The sequence below is a fragment of the Ctenopharyngodon idella genome, chromosome 3 (genome assembly GCF_019924925.1).
Source record: "Ctenopharyngodon idella isolate HZGC_01 chromosome 3, HZGC01, whole genome shotgun sequence".
NCBI classification, from domain to species: domain Eukaryota; kingdom Metazoa; phylum Chordata; class Actinopteri; order Cypriniformes; family Xenocyprididae; genus Ctenopharyngodon; species Ctenopharyngodon idella.
The window spans coordinates 15,947,274-15,962,251 of record NC_067222.1 but is presented as its reverse complement, the minus strand read 5'-3'; positions in this window follow the sequence as shown (position 1 = coordinate 15,962,251).

Below are 14,978 nucleotides of genomic sequence, written 5' to 3'. Positions count from 1 at the left end.
AGCATTAAGGCTCAGCCCGTCCGGTTTTGGGTTAAAAAGATCGGGAGCATTGAGGCTCAACCTGTCTGACTTTGGGTTAAAGGTCGGATCTGTAGGAGACGTCCAACAGATTATTAGGTGCGCATCGACAAGGTAAATCCATGAGAGTCGGGAGATCCAATATGGGGAAATCCCAGAGCAAGCTTGCAGAAAATGATGCACCAGTGTTTTATCAAATGAGAAAATTGTATGGCCAAAAATGCATGCTAGGTGTAGATAAATTAATCAAACAATATGATTTTCCGAGAAGAGGGAACGTTGAGTGTCATAAGACTTAAGGTCGTAAGGGAATGAGAAGAAGAGAACTGCGATGTAGGGATGTTGTGTGAAAGCGGTGTGTGTGTGAAATGTAAGCAGACAAGAGATTGTTGGGTGCAGGAAGCAGACAGAAGGGAAAAGAAGGTCGATGCAGAAAGAATGGGCATGTAGGGAAGGAGGACTGAATGTAACTTACAAAAAAGTTTTGTTTTGCATCCATTAAATAGAGGCATGACATTAGATGTCTAGAGAACTACAATTTATATAATAATGGTTGAAGGAGAAAGCAGCTATAAGGCTGTCAGTGCAACCTAGTAGTTGAGATATGGGTAAAATAACATTGTGGTTCTGCAAAACAGTAGAAACCATATGGATAATAGAGTTTGCATCTGCAGATTAACTATTTGATAGAGGAATGTGGGATAAGTGGCTATAATGAAGAGAAATATAGCAGCAAAAATTAATGTTATGAAAATAACATAGTTTCACTTTATGGAAAAATATTTGAACAGTCTCAAATATGTTTTTATGAGATGAGTGCGTCGCTATCACAGTGTAAAATAACTAAAATGATTTAGGACCTTTAATTTCTAAATGTTTGGTTTTTGATGGTCAAAAGTTTAAATGGCAAAATGAGACTGCCAGTTGTAACAGAGACTCAACCTGAATGGAAATTTCTAATTTCTAATTTCCCTGATGTGTGAGTAAAAAACAAATATAAACACATTTTTTTTATTTGAAAACATATGTCATTTCTGGCAAAGTCTTAAGCTGGGCCAGAGTAAAGTTTGATGTTAAAAGTTATAAAAAGGCAGTGTACTAGTCCTGAAATCCTCAGAGTCTCTCTCATTCAAAGTCAGCTAAAAGCTGCTATCTGAGCCTGTGTCATAAGTGATAACAAGCTATTTATAGTGAAGCACAGTGTCTCAGTTGAAAATCATGGACACAGAGATGTTAAAAGAAATGATTGCCATAAAGAGGGCAATTAGTTGTTAAATTTGTCAAAGGAAAACTCAATGAGTGTAAAGAGGTCTTTAAATTAGTAATACAGACCTTGAATGATAGAAGTGACTATTTTGAGGAATTTCCTCTATGACCAGCAACTTTTTGTCTGATCTATGTCACCACCATGTGCAGGGCCGATGGCTCCGGTTACAGATGTAGCAGAACAAAACACTGAATGGACAGTTGTGAGAATTAAGTTCACTGAGTATAGTCTCAGCACTGATATGTTGCTGCTGAGAATGTCTAATGATTTTAGTGATTAAATACTGCTGTCATTAACCTGTCTCCATGTTTTGACACTATTAGGCAGTCCAATGGCTCTGGTGGCTCTTGAATGCAACTTCCCTAAGCTCCAGAAAACACCTGATTCTGTTGAAGAAAACTGTCAAAGATTTCATAATGGGAAAGAGCGGTTACCAGTGTGCACGAGGTGATTTCTCAATGACGGGTAAGATCCTCTTTGGCCAGACAGGGGACAACCTAAGGCAGGGGGTCACCGCCGCCACTGGGCATCTACCCTGAAGGGAGGTGTTTAATGTGAGATGGGTATGAGAGTGGAGCGGATGTCTGTGAGGCCAGCAGCATCAAAAGGGGGGATGACCTGTGAGAAGGTACAGCAGTCTGACCCAAAAATGTTCCTCTATACCACTCACCAGAAACCGCGTTCCTAGGATGGCTTGTTTTTCATTGTGACAAGTGTCCACAACTTGATGCAACTACGCCAGGGGACAAGACCCTGAGGGAAAAGATTAATGATAAAGAGCTGATGGGAATGAGCTTTCAAGAGCCGACTGAGACCATGGGGTGATTGTCCGTCATTTCTGGGGAGACCATAAAATTTAGTAACATGATGTTGGTTGTCTTATGGGCAAAAACCGGTATAGAAGTTTAGGATTCAGCATTACGATGAATCCCTGAATTCATGAGGCTGTGTTGACTTTGAACTAATATGTCTCTATCATAGTTTTACTCCTGCAGGTCATTAGACATGGCAGAGGATAATTCCAAGACATGGTGGGGGCTAAAGGTGAAGACTGATTTTGCAGATTCAAGAGAAAGTTAAGTGAATTCAACATTTAACCTAAAGATAACTTTAAAAATGCTCCTAGTCTAAGTTACAGTCTTGTGAGGCTGTTGAAAAGATTATTTGTGCAGTGAGAGAGAGACTGCTGGGGTAGAGGCAAGGATACTCTGTCTGTCTGTTATCAGTCTGCTAAAGCTTAAACAAAACAAAGCAATGAGATTAGAACAAAAACAACCCAGCTGACTTTTATAGAAAATAATTAACATGAGCAGATAAGTTCTGAGACTGGATAAGAGATCATGTAAAAACTAAGTAAAGAACTACAGGGGGAAAAAAAAAGTGAAGTTTAAATGTTTTTTTTTTTTTTAGATTTTAACACCAAATGCAAACTTTGAAAATGAGCAGTTTATAGTCATGTGTGTCTAGTGTGAGTGAGTGTGAGGGTGACTGGACTGTATGTTTTGTATGTGTTAGTTTGGGGAACTATTCTGCCCCTATAGAGAGTGTATATGTCATTAACCTAGTGTGAATGAGTGTTTTATCATTACAGATGGGTTAAGTGAAACGACAAATGTTGACAAGCAGATAATTCTGATTGAATCTGATGAAAAAGACGATACAGAACATGGGACGAGCTTTAAGTGGATTGGTTATCCAGCTCTGTCTGTTAGTGGTAATTATGACTACTTTTGTCATTTATGATGTTGAATTTGAGTTACTCTCTGGATTAGTATGTTTAAGCATTTATGGAAAATTGGAATTGGAAAACTGAAGATTGCCGTCCATGGGTTAAAACCCCTTCAACTTCAACTGAGGGTCTGAATTTAAACACTGCCAGCTATGTGTGGTCACGATGATAAATGTAAAATGTAAAACTTGATGGCAGAGAAACAGTGACACACTGGCAATAAAAATTATCGAGAGAGCCTAGTAACATTCACAGTATGAAGGACTGGTGGGAGAACAAAGGAGGATGGGAAGGAACATCAGTGTTGTTTGACTATTCTTGATCAGGTCTGTACACCATGACCTGGCCTGCTAGACAAACCACTTGATAACTGTGAGGATGTGTTGTTTGTAGATGGCTCTGCCTTCAGAGACAAAACAACAGGCCTGAATTGCGAAGGATAAGTTGTGACCATGGAGTGTGAAGTGTTAGTTTCAGGGCTGCTGTCCTCTAATTATTTGGCATGAGCAGATGAGCTTGTGACCCTCACTGGAGCGGGTAAACTGATGACTGACAAAATTGTGACAATCTACACAGATGCCCGTTATTGGTTCAGGGTGGTAGACGATTTTTGAGGTGATGTGGTTTGAATTTCTGTTCGTGCTGACAAAACTAATGCAAAAAGTCTCTGTTTCTGTAGGAAGTGCCGGAGCAGACACAGGAGACTGTGTGTAATCTGTTATCTGAAAATAACCATGATTCTAACTCTTTACAGAACATGTTCAGAGGCAGAGAACCTGGAGGAAATCTGGTTGCAGAATTAAAGATGGAGTTTAGTTTAGTGTTACTGGCAAATGTTGTTTAGAGAAACATTTCTCCAACCACTAAGATAATTTGATGGGAAATGCATCAAAAAAGGGGGATGGTAATTAATGAATGTATGGCTGAAAATATGCCTGAAAATTTTAAATTAGGTTGGAAGACCCCATTTTTGGGAATGGAAGAGGCTAAACAATGAGTGGCATCAACAGAATTGTGTGAACATGACATGTTGAACTATTGCAAAGAAATGTCTTCTATCCTGTCTAAGGTTTGTGTACAGGTGAAATCAGCTCAAGGAATTCCAAATCACCACTGAGGTTCGACAATGACACATCGTGGACTACAAAATAGATCTGGTGTGAAAAGATGTTATACAACTAAGATGGTACATGCTATATGTCTGTAAAATGAAGGATGCTATCATTAGTTCTATGATTGGGCGATGTACCTTAATTTGTTGTTTGTATGAAAATCAGAGATGAAGAGTATAAATGTGATGTAATAACGTAAATTTGCTTGTTTTCATACTTTTTTGAGAAGATATGCATTTTTACCTTAGTGAAGCATTGTAATAGATGTAGTGATTAGTTATCAATGAATGATAAAAAGGGGGGAATTGTGGGGGAAATTTTGAGTTTCTGTATAATTTCCATATGATTTTACTTTATATGCTTATGGTTAAATGATTTTGTTATTCTCAGAAGTGTTTAAGTATGCATTCTTTGGGTGACAAGTGGAAAACACTGAAGTGGTAAACATGTTCCTAATATGGTAAAAGGACAGAGGCTTCAGCCTTGGAGGTCAGAGATATAAAAGTGAGGGGAAGCTTTCGTTCTTTGTCTTACACTCTGCAGCTACTTGTGTTTCTGTATGACTGTCTGACCTTTCTTGAAAGAAATAAAACCTTTAAAGACAATTGGATGTGTTTATCTCTTATGCAGTAGAGTCAGTGTTGATTTTTTTTTTGCCACAACAGTAATGAAGTCCGATTATCCACTATTAAGATGAAAATACAACCGTCCATAATGCTTCAGTGTACATTCATTTTTCAAGATCGGATGGACATATTGCTGGTCTGCATTTATGAAATCTATCCCCTTAGCTGAACTTTGGTAGTCTGTCATTCAGACATTAAACACCACTGATACAGAAACATTGAAACATTAACAACTTCCAACAATTAAAATCATTTATCATCAGAAATTTTCAATACTTAAAGAGATAGTTCACCCAGAATTGAAAATCCTGCCATCATTTACTCACCGATGAGTTGTTCATACATTTCTTTGTTGTGCTAAATATATGAATAGATTGAATTCAGGCAACCAGCTCCACCTATTATTTCTCCTAAGACTGAAATGAAAATTCTGGTATCATTTACCCATATCAAGTTTTTCTGTGTATAGCAAAAAAGCAGATGTTTGGCAGAATGTTCATGCTGCTCTTTTCCATACAAGAACTCACAGTGGCCAATACAGTCAAGCTCTTAAAAGGAAAAGTATTATAAATGAACCATAATATGGTCCAAAAGAATTCATTTACTTTTCAAAGTCTTCCAATGACTCTCTCTGTATTCACTAAAAATCTAACCTTTCACCAAAACTCTGCAAAAGCTGTGGCAAACATGTCAACATCCTCCAGACCACATTGCGTTTTTTGTTGAATACTGCAGCGTATATTTATTTCCTAATGCATTTTCTGACATTAGCAAGTCTTATCAGTTTATGAGTAATGCTCTGTTTACACCTGGTATTAAAACCCTTGTATGCTATTATGGGTCTTTTTGATCCCAAATGATGTTTGCTGAATTAAAAAAAAAAAAAAAAAAAAAAAAAAAGTTTCCTTGATCCAAATGGCATGACACTGTGTAACACTGTCAAAATTTTCTAGATCTACAATAAAAAAAAAATTAAAAATAATTGGAATGATATTTGTTTTTATTTTATGTTAGTGTGTGGAAAAAAGTCACTGTAAAAATGGATAAAATTGTTCCTCTAAAAACAAAAATGAAGTCACAGCACTTTAAAACATCCACAATGCACAATGATCACACACACACGGAAGTCTCTATGGATATTTGAATGTTCTTGGTGATGGATGGCAGCGTTCTGTGGACTGATGCCAAGCTGTGCAAGTTCTCATATCACTTCACGCTGTCCTTCTGATGAAATAGAATAGTTTAATCTCAAATAAAATTTCATTTTGTCAAGCAGACATATATAATATGCTTGATAATAATGAAGCATCAACAATGGTACATTATCTCTTCCTGATGCAGCTGCATAGTATAATGCTTGTTTCTGATTGGCTGACACACATATGTGAGGGTGATATCAGTAACAAAAACTGATATATATATATATATATATATATATATATATATATATATATATACATATAGCACTTCCTCTGCAGAAATGAAGATAAAAAAAAAGTCTTCTTTTATTTGTATACACTCACAATAACAAAACATTATGCTTTTAAAATTAAAAACAAAGAATAAAAAATGAACAGGATGTGCTTTTCTGCCATCTCTTTCTCGTGTCTGGATCACATCACAAAAATGAACCGAAACTGTATACTTGCCTCAGTCTCGATAATAATTCCATCAATAGAAATCTTGAAATGTGAAATTTAAATTAAAACAAATAATCTCTGATTATGTAATCCATATGAAACGAACAAGAGACAGCCTGTGTCTTCACGGACAGCCCATAGGATCCTGAATTTTTTTGGGTCTACCACTTGACTTTTTTGTCCCATAACTCGCAGGATCTTTTAAGAAATGTAAAATGACTGCACTGCGTCCAACCTCAGCAGCGATGGTGCGTTGCGAGAGCCCTTGTTTGTGCAGCTCAACAATCCTGCCACGTTCAAAAAAAGAAAGCCTTTTTGCCTTTGTCCTTCAGGCAGTCACACTGTCATTATCTCCTGATGGCAATGACATGAAAGCCATATTTTTGCACAGATTTTAACTTTTTAAGGCTATGGTCTTAAACTTTTGATCAGCTGATGAACAGCCTGTTTGAGTTTAAATGCAGTTTTCAATAAATTGCCTACTCTCTATTTTTTGTCTCTTGCTCCTGTTTCTTCTCTTGGCATTTTGAAGCAGTACTTACAACCTGGTTACGATCCAGCAGCGCAAAATGCGAATACTTGTAATTTTTCCTCCGGTCTTAAGATTTTGTTCAGTTGTGTATATGATGGCTTTTTATATGGTACTGTTATGTTAGGACCATATATGTGAACAATATATGTCTAAAATATATATGCAAGTATATTTATACAACATGTATGCAAATATTCAGTATGATTATATAGGATTTTATATACGTTTATACCATGTATGAAATGCCCGTATAAGAATTATTATATATACATATATTAAAATGATTTATATGATGGCTTTTTATATGGTACTGTTATGTTAGGACCATATATGTGAACAATATATGTCTAAAATATATGTGCAAGTATAATTAAACATGTATGCAAATATTCAGTATGCTTATATAGGATTTTATATATGTTTATACCATAGAATTATTATATATACATATATTAAAATAATGTATATGATAACTATGATACTGTATGTTAAGGCCATATACAGTATGTGATCAATATATGTCTAATTTATATATATGCAAGTGTATTTAAACACAGTTGAGTACACTTAGATGTTCTTAAGATTATCTTCGGAAGTACTAAAGAAGAATCTTTAGTATATTAAGTACAAAATTAGTCTGAGAAAATAGACCACTTTTAGTACATTATGGAAGTGTACTTTTTTCACCTGGGATTTTAAGATATCTTTAATATGTCTTGAGTTTCAGACATACAAAAAAACACAAGATCTTTTTCCATTTTTTGATTTGCTAAAGTATGTCTATATATATATATATATATATATATATATAACAGAAGTGAGTACACCCATCACATTTTTGTGATATCTTTTATTACATCTTTTCATGTGACAACACTGAGGAAATGACACTTTGCTACTATGTAAAGTAGTGAGTGTACAGCTTGTATAACAGTGTAAATTTGCTGTCCCCTCAAAATAACTCAACACACAGCTATTAATGTCTAAACCGCTGGCCACAAATGTGAGTACACCCCTAAGTGAAAATGTCCAAATTGGGCCCAATTAGCCATTTTCTCTCCCCGGTGTCATGTGACTCGTTAGTGTTACAAGGTCTACATTTACATTACATTTAGTCATTTAGCAGACACTTTTCTCCAAAGCGACTTACAAATGAGAATAGCAGAAGCAATCAAATCAACATGAGTACAACAGTATGTAAGTGCTGTGTCAAGTCACAGTTTCATCAGTAAAGTGCTCGTAGCTAGGTTTTTTTTTTTTTTTTTTTTTTTTAATATATATGCAAATATATGAAGAAAGAATAGAAAATCGAAAAACGAAAAGTAAAATATAAATAAAAAAAGTGCTATATTACTGGGTCAAGTGTTGATGAAAAAGATATGTTTTTAGCAGTTTTTTGAAAATGGCTAAAGACTCAGCTGCTCGGATAGAGCATGGTAGGTCATTCCACCAACCAGGAACAGACCAGGAGAAGGTCCGTGAGAGTGATTTTGTGCCCCTTTGGGATGGCACCACAAGACGCCGTTCACTTGCAGAACGCAAGCTTCTGCGTTCTGCCAAGAGAGCATTACAATAGTCCAGTCTGGATAGAACAAGAGCTTGGACAAGAATTTGTGTGGAAAGTTCCGATAGGAAGGGTCTAATCTTCCTAATGTTGTACAAGGCAAATCTGCAGGACCGGGCCGTTGTAGCGATGTGATCTGTGAAGCTTAAACAATCATCCATCACCACTCCGAGGTTCCTGGCCGTCCTGGAAGGAGTTATGGTTGACGACCCAAGTTGAATGGAAAGGTCATTATGAAGTGTTGGGCACCGACCACAAGCAGTTCCGTTTTTGCAAGGTTGAGTTGAAGGTGGTGGTCCTTCATTCAGGCAGAAATGGCTGTCAGGCAGGCTGCGATGCGACCAGCAACCGTCGGATCATTTGGTTGGAATGAGAGGTAGAGTTGTGTGTCATCAGCATAACAGTGATAGGAAAAACCATGTTCCTGAATGACAGATCCTAGTGATGACATGTAGATGGAGAAGAGAAGTGGTCCTAGCACTGAGCCCTGAGGTACCCCAGTAGCAAGATGATGTGACTTGGACACCTCACCTCTCCAAGATACCCTGAAGGACCTACCTGAGAGGTAAGACTCGAACCACTGGAGTGCGGTTCCTGAGATGCCCTTCGATCTGAGGGTTGACAGGAGGATCAACCCTCATCAAATTACAAATAACACAAAAACACTTACAGTATGTAGATCATCCTGTTGCTTGGCTGCTTCTCTCTAATAAACGTGAAATTACAACTGTTTAAGTACTATAAGCTGGCTTTGGCCACGCCTACTGACAGAGCGAACGAGAACAAACGCGACTTGCCACGTGAATACAGTAAACAAACTTTCCTAGCAATGACACAGCACTAAAATCAAACTACAAATAACACAAAAACACTTACAGTATGTAGATCCTCCTGTTGCTTGGCTGCTTCTCTCTCAGGTCTCAGGTGTGAATGGGGAGCAGGTGTGTTAAATTTGGTGTTATCGCTCTCACTCTCTCATACTGGTCACTGGAAGTTCAACATGGCACCTCATGGCAAAGAACTCTCTGAGGATCTGAAAAAAAGAATTGTTGCTCTACATAAAGATGGCGTAGGCTATAAGAAGATTGCCAAGACCCTGAAACTGAGCTGCAGTTTTGCTGATTTCTGACAGACTGCCGTCTCTTGTCAGTAGTTGCTGAAAGCAAACTAAAACATCAGTAACAAACAAGGACCAGCCCATGTCACATTCACAAAAAAATTGGTAACATCACCTCACATAAGTTATGATGACACAAAGTTTTTTGAAAATTAGTTTTTGGTGAATTAATAAAATGTCTGTGTTGCCAAACGGCAACACTGTGCAGTAACGGAATGACATTATTGTAATAGGTTAGCTAGCTAGCAAAGGTCAGATGTAGTCTGTTAAGCTGTGACAATAACAACATTAATGCTAGTGATATAATGTTGATTCGTCGTATGTTAAGGACTGCCATGGCATTTGTATTATGGATTAAATCAACATCGGAGACCAGCCTGCCCACTGCCACCACAGCCAGTACTACTGGACCAGACCAACCACTGGCCTACCATGGTGTCTCAAAAAGGCAGGTGCAAGTGGCTGTGTTACCGTGAGATTAATGCTTTACTCAAGCAAAAACACCTACCAATCAGTTATGAAAATAAACCTGATTTGTCTTGACCCCTTTTAATCTCTTTAATCAAACTTTATCTTTCTGACCCAACTGGCAGATGCTTTGCTTGTTTTCAGCATAAAGCTTAAATTCTGACACAATTCTCTAGATTGATTTTCATAAATATATCTATAATATATGTGAAGTGACGTGAAGTATGGTAACCCATATTCAGAATTTGTTCTCTGCTTATAACCCACCCAAGTTAGTGCACACACACGAGGAGAAGTGAGCAGTGAAAACACACATACACACACACACACACACACACACACACACACACACACACACACACACACACAGATATTCAGATATTCACTATGGCGCCCAGGGAGTGATTGGGTCACTCAGTCATTTCCTGTCTGCATTGAGAATCGAACCCACAACCTTCGTGTTACCATTAGGTTACGACTGCCCTATAATGTATGTTGAATATTGTAATATTTGACCTAAAAAATAAAAAAATACTGAGTAGCAATATGATTTTTGTTGCTTGGGACTTTAAGTACAGTGCATTTTATTAAAATAGATGCAGCCAGACACAGTTATGAATTCCTTTAAGCCATCACATGGTCATGAGGGCTCAATGCAACTGCTCATGTCACTTAGCAAGAGCCGGCTCTGGACACACTGTATATCTGCACATTTTAGTCACTTATGTGACCTGAACACCTGGATGTGACAGTCGTGCCCTGCTGATAATGGGGGAATGTGATGCAGAAAGTTGTTGTGTGTTGATCATTGATGAATATATAAATCACTACACTGACTACACACTGGTTTCATGCTGAAAATTCTGTCATCATTTATTGTTTTAAAATAGGTTCCTTGTTTGAGTTGAAAGATGTACAACATCAATGTGTCATGTGGAGAGATTCAGACAGCAGTGGGGTTTGTGTACGTGATTCTGCCTGTGATTCTGAATCAAACACTCAATGATCCTGACTGTGAACAGAGCTGGTATACAGAGGTGACTGTTACACACACACACACACACACTCAATAATACTGATCTGATCTGATCTGATTGTCTTGTGTTTGATTTGTTCAGGACGGGTGTCTGTTAGCAGATCCATCAGATCCACACAAACTGAGTGATCCTGTGACATCTGTATCATCTGATCGTCTCGTCACTTCTGACTGTGTGAATCTGAATCATGAGATCATCTGTGACAGGAGTAAATCAACTCAATCTCTCTCATCATTCATCTGTTTTCATATTTAATCCTTCATGAACTCTATAAAAGCTGCTCTAACTCTTCTTTCTTTCATTACAGCTCAGACTTGAGATCATGTTCAGAGGTGAGAGAGACACTTCAGGTGTAGGATTAGTGGCTCAAAATATCGTTTTAATGTTATATTTTTACTAAAATTGTCATTTTCCTACACATTTCTGTTCTTTATGTTTTATTCTTTTAACATTCTGTATAAAATGGGTAGGTTTAGGTTTGGGGTGGGGATTAGGGATCTTACATTTATCTACAAAACGATAAAATGGAAATTATACATATATCTTTATGACATGAAAGATTCGTAAATATTTTACGTTTTTTCGCTGTAAAAACGTAAGTGTTTTTACGTTTTAGTGCCATAATTACGTCAATATTGTACGTTTTAGCACCTTTCTAAACGTACAAAAATGTACGTTTTGTGTCTTTGAAAGTTACGTATTAATACCTACGTATTAACAATGAGACCAGGCTGCCCATATACACGATTATATATATATATTATAGATCATGATTAATGTATTTAGATATTTGTACGTTTTCTTTAAAGCAGGGGTTCCCAAACACTGCCCTGTCTCCTTAATCAAACACACCTGATTAAGATCATCAGCTCATTAGTCAAGACTCCAATACCTGAAATGGGTGTGTCAGACAAAGGAGATATGCAAAATGCGCTGTGCTGGGGAGGCTCCAGGAATGTATTTGGGAACCACTGCTATAAAGCATTTTCATGTGTTTGTTGTGACTGTCTTTATAATCAGGCTATAGAGAGAAAGGACATGACTGCATTCATCCCAAGCAAATGTAAAACACATTCCTCATCCTCAGACTCCCATGGAGTTCATGAAGTTGAAAGGAACTTACAGACAGAAGAAGCATGAGGAAATCTTGGAATCTGAAATCCCCCCTGATGAAGAAACCCTGAAGCATTGTTGTTTGCAGACCGTGCCTGAAGGAAGGTGGAAGATGATTTAACAATTGCATCTTTGTAACCTGTTACGGTAATCTGTGACTCAGTGACTTTCCACAAACACACCTCTTCTAGGAGAAAAGGTGTAGTTTTTTTGTTTGAATTGTGAACCGTTTTAGCAGGTTCAGGGCATGTTCCCTCTGGAGGTCTGTTTGTCTGTTTCTGCAAAATGGTCTTTTGTGGTATCATCCACACACTCAAAGTTGGTCATCCATCAAAAGAAGATTAGGACTGTCTTTAATTGAATCTTCTGTGGTTCAAGTAAAATACATGATTGCTAATGTGTTTAGGAAAAAGTTGCTTTCTTGCCGATTGCAAATAAAAGGGCAGTTGCTGAACAGCATTCAGAGTTCACACTGATGTCAAGAACAATGTATACATGATAAAAAAGTCTGTGGTGTGTGTAAACAAGTGATGATTCATTCACTTTCAACAGCCCTAGTTTGTATTTTCACTTTCAGACTGTCAGATTTTTCCTGTCATTCTTGGTACTTGGTGCCTTCTGGACATCATAAAATTCACAAAATCATTGGAAATGCCAAATGGATTAGACAGCTCGATGATAAACATTTCTCTGCCAGAGCCCAGTGTTATAAACTGAGTCAAAGGCTTTCTTTAAAGATCACGGTGTTGTTCTTGGCACTTCTCCTGAATCTGCCTAGCAGTAAACACCATGTCCATAGTGCCACAGCCTGCACAAAATCCACAGAGGTCCCGGGAAGATGTCGCTGTCATAAGGGTGTTGTTGGAGCCGGTTCAGCAGAATACGTGCCAACACTTGTCTGCACTGTCTACAGTGGAGGAGAGCAACAAGATGTTGTGATGGTTGTCACCACAGGCTCTGATTTCAACTGATGGAGACCCTCTTTATTATGAAATGAACCTGCATGGGTTTTTAAAAACAGGATTTTTATAGATAAAATTGGTCAAAATTGACAGTTAAAATAATAGAGGATTTCACTCCAGCTTTATGATATGATGTCTTTTAGCTTTTCCAACTTTCATTTAAAGGGAAAGTTGACAAAAATAACAGAGTGGACAATGACTTGGGACAAGCTAAAAGCCTTTATTATAACTGTTAAAACATATTTAAGAATTGAAAAAAAACTATGTATTAGAGAGAATTATTACTGGTATACCCAACAATGTATACATTTTGGGGGGAAAAAAACATGTAGTAAGTTTTGTATTTGTCATGAAAATGGGATACACAAGCACTGAGGAAAAATGGTGTAAAATATCTCTTTTTAAATAAATAAATAAACTTCAGTATGCTTAGACTTCAAATTGTGTTATTTATGACCAAGACAGCTTTAAATGCATAATGCTGAACATTTTAAGGCAGTAAGATTATAACCTTTACTGGAGACACAAAAGACACTGAATCACAGGAATGACACTTGTATGTCTGCATTAAGCATTGTTGACCGCATATAAAAACATATTTAATGCTACTTTTGATTCTTGGGTACATACAGTGAGACTAAAATAGTTGATGTTTTTTTTTTTGCTTTAATTACACGTTAAGCGTTTTCCTCCCATAGTAAAACTGTTAAGGAAAACGTTTAATATGGTTTAATGCATAAATACTGTGATATTAAAAGACCAAATTCTGTCTAGGGTACACCTTGCTAACAGCACACTATATATAGAAAAGCAGATGAGAATTTGAACACATTTAATTACGCATTAAGCAACATTATAACAGTTTTCTATGAAAACAGAATTGGACAGTATTCAAGATTGTACTGTGTGAATGGTTTTATTATGTCTTCTGCATGTGTGTAAATGTTTCTCATGTTAATTAAGGAATCAGATCAGTCAGCTGTCTAGGTAGGAAGTGATGCAGCACACTAGGCTTTGAAACAGAACACGTGGTTCCTGTATGGTAAATGACTAGTTCAGATTCAAATTCATAAACATACACAATATTTTTGTGGTTGAAAGTCTTAAGCTCAGCTGCTGTTTTCTTTGTTTATGAACATTATGTCTCATCCTCACAGGAACTGAATCTTGAACTTTAACCTGCATTTGTTGTCAGACAAGATGGAAACAGGTTCTACCTGAGCGACTCCACCTGCAAACTTCTTCCTGCTTTCATGTTTGCAATAAAAGACGTCTAAACATGATGAAACCTCGACACACAGGTAACACATTTCCTTATAAAAACCCTCTTCATGTTTGTTATATGAAATGTAAATGTGAGATGTAACACTACTGATGAATGTGATTAATAACTTTATGAGGTTTCAGTTTCATTTGTCACAGAACCATATCAGAAACAAATTTAACATTTACAGTGAGAATTTGGAGCACAAACAATGTCAAATTACTGCATTACTAAAGATCTAAATCATGTTGATCAACACATTTTATATTTTTGACTTTTTTATTGTATGAAGGCGCAGAGAGCAGTTTATGAGCATCAGTAAATCAGCAGATGCTGTTATCTAAAGCGACTCACAGTGAATTGAAGCTGAATGTTTGATCAGTGTTTGTGTTTACTGGGAATCAATCCTGTGACTCTCAGCAGATGTGCAGCTCCATACGACATGAACAGAGTCTCAGGACTGAGGAATCTATGAACAGACAGACGTCAGGAGTCACAGAAGATGAGCAGATGATGACTAAAGACAGAG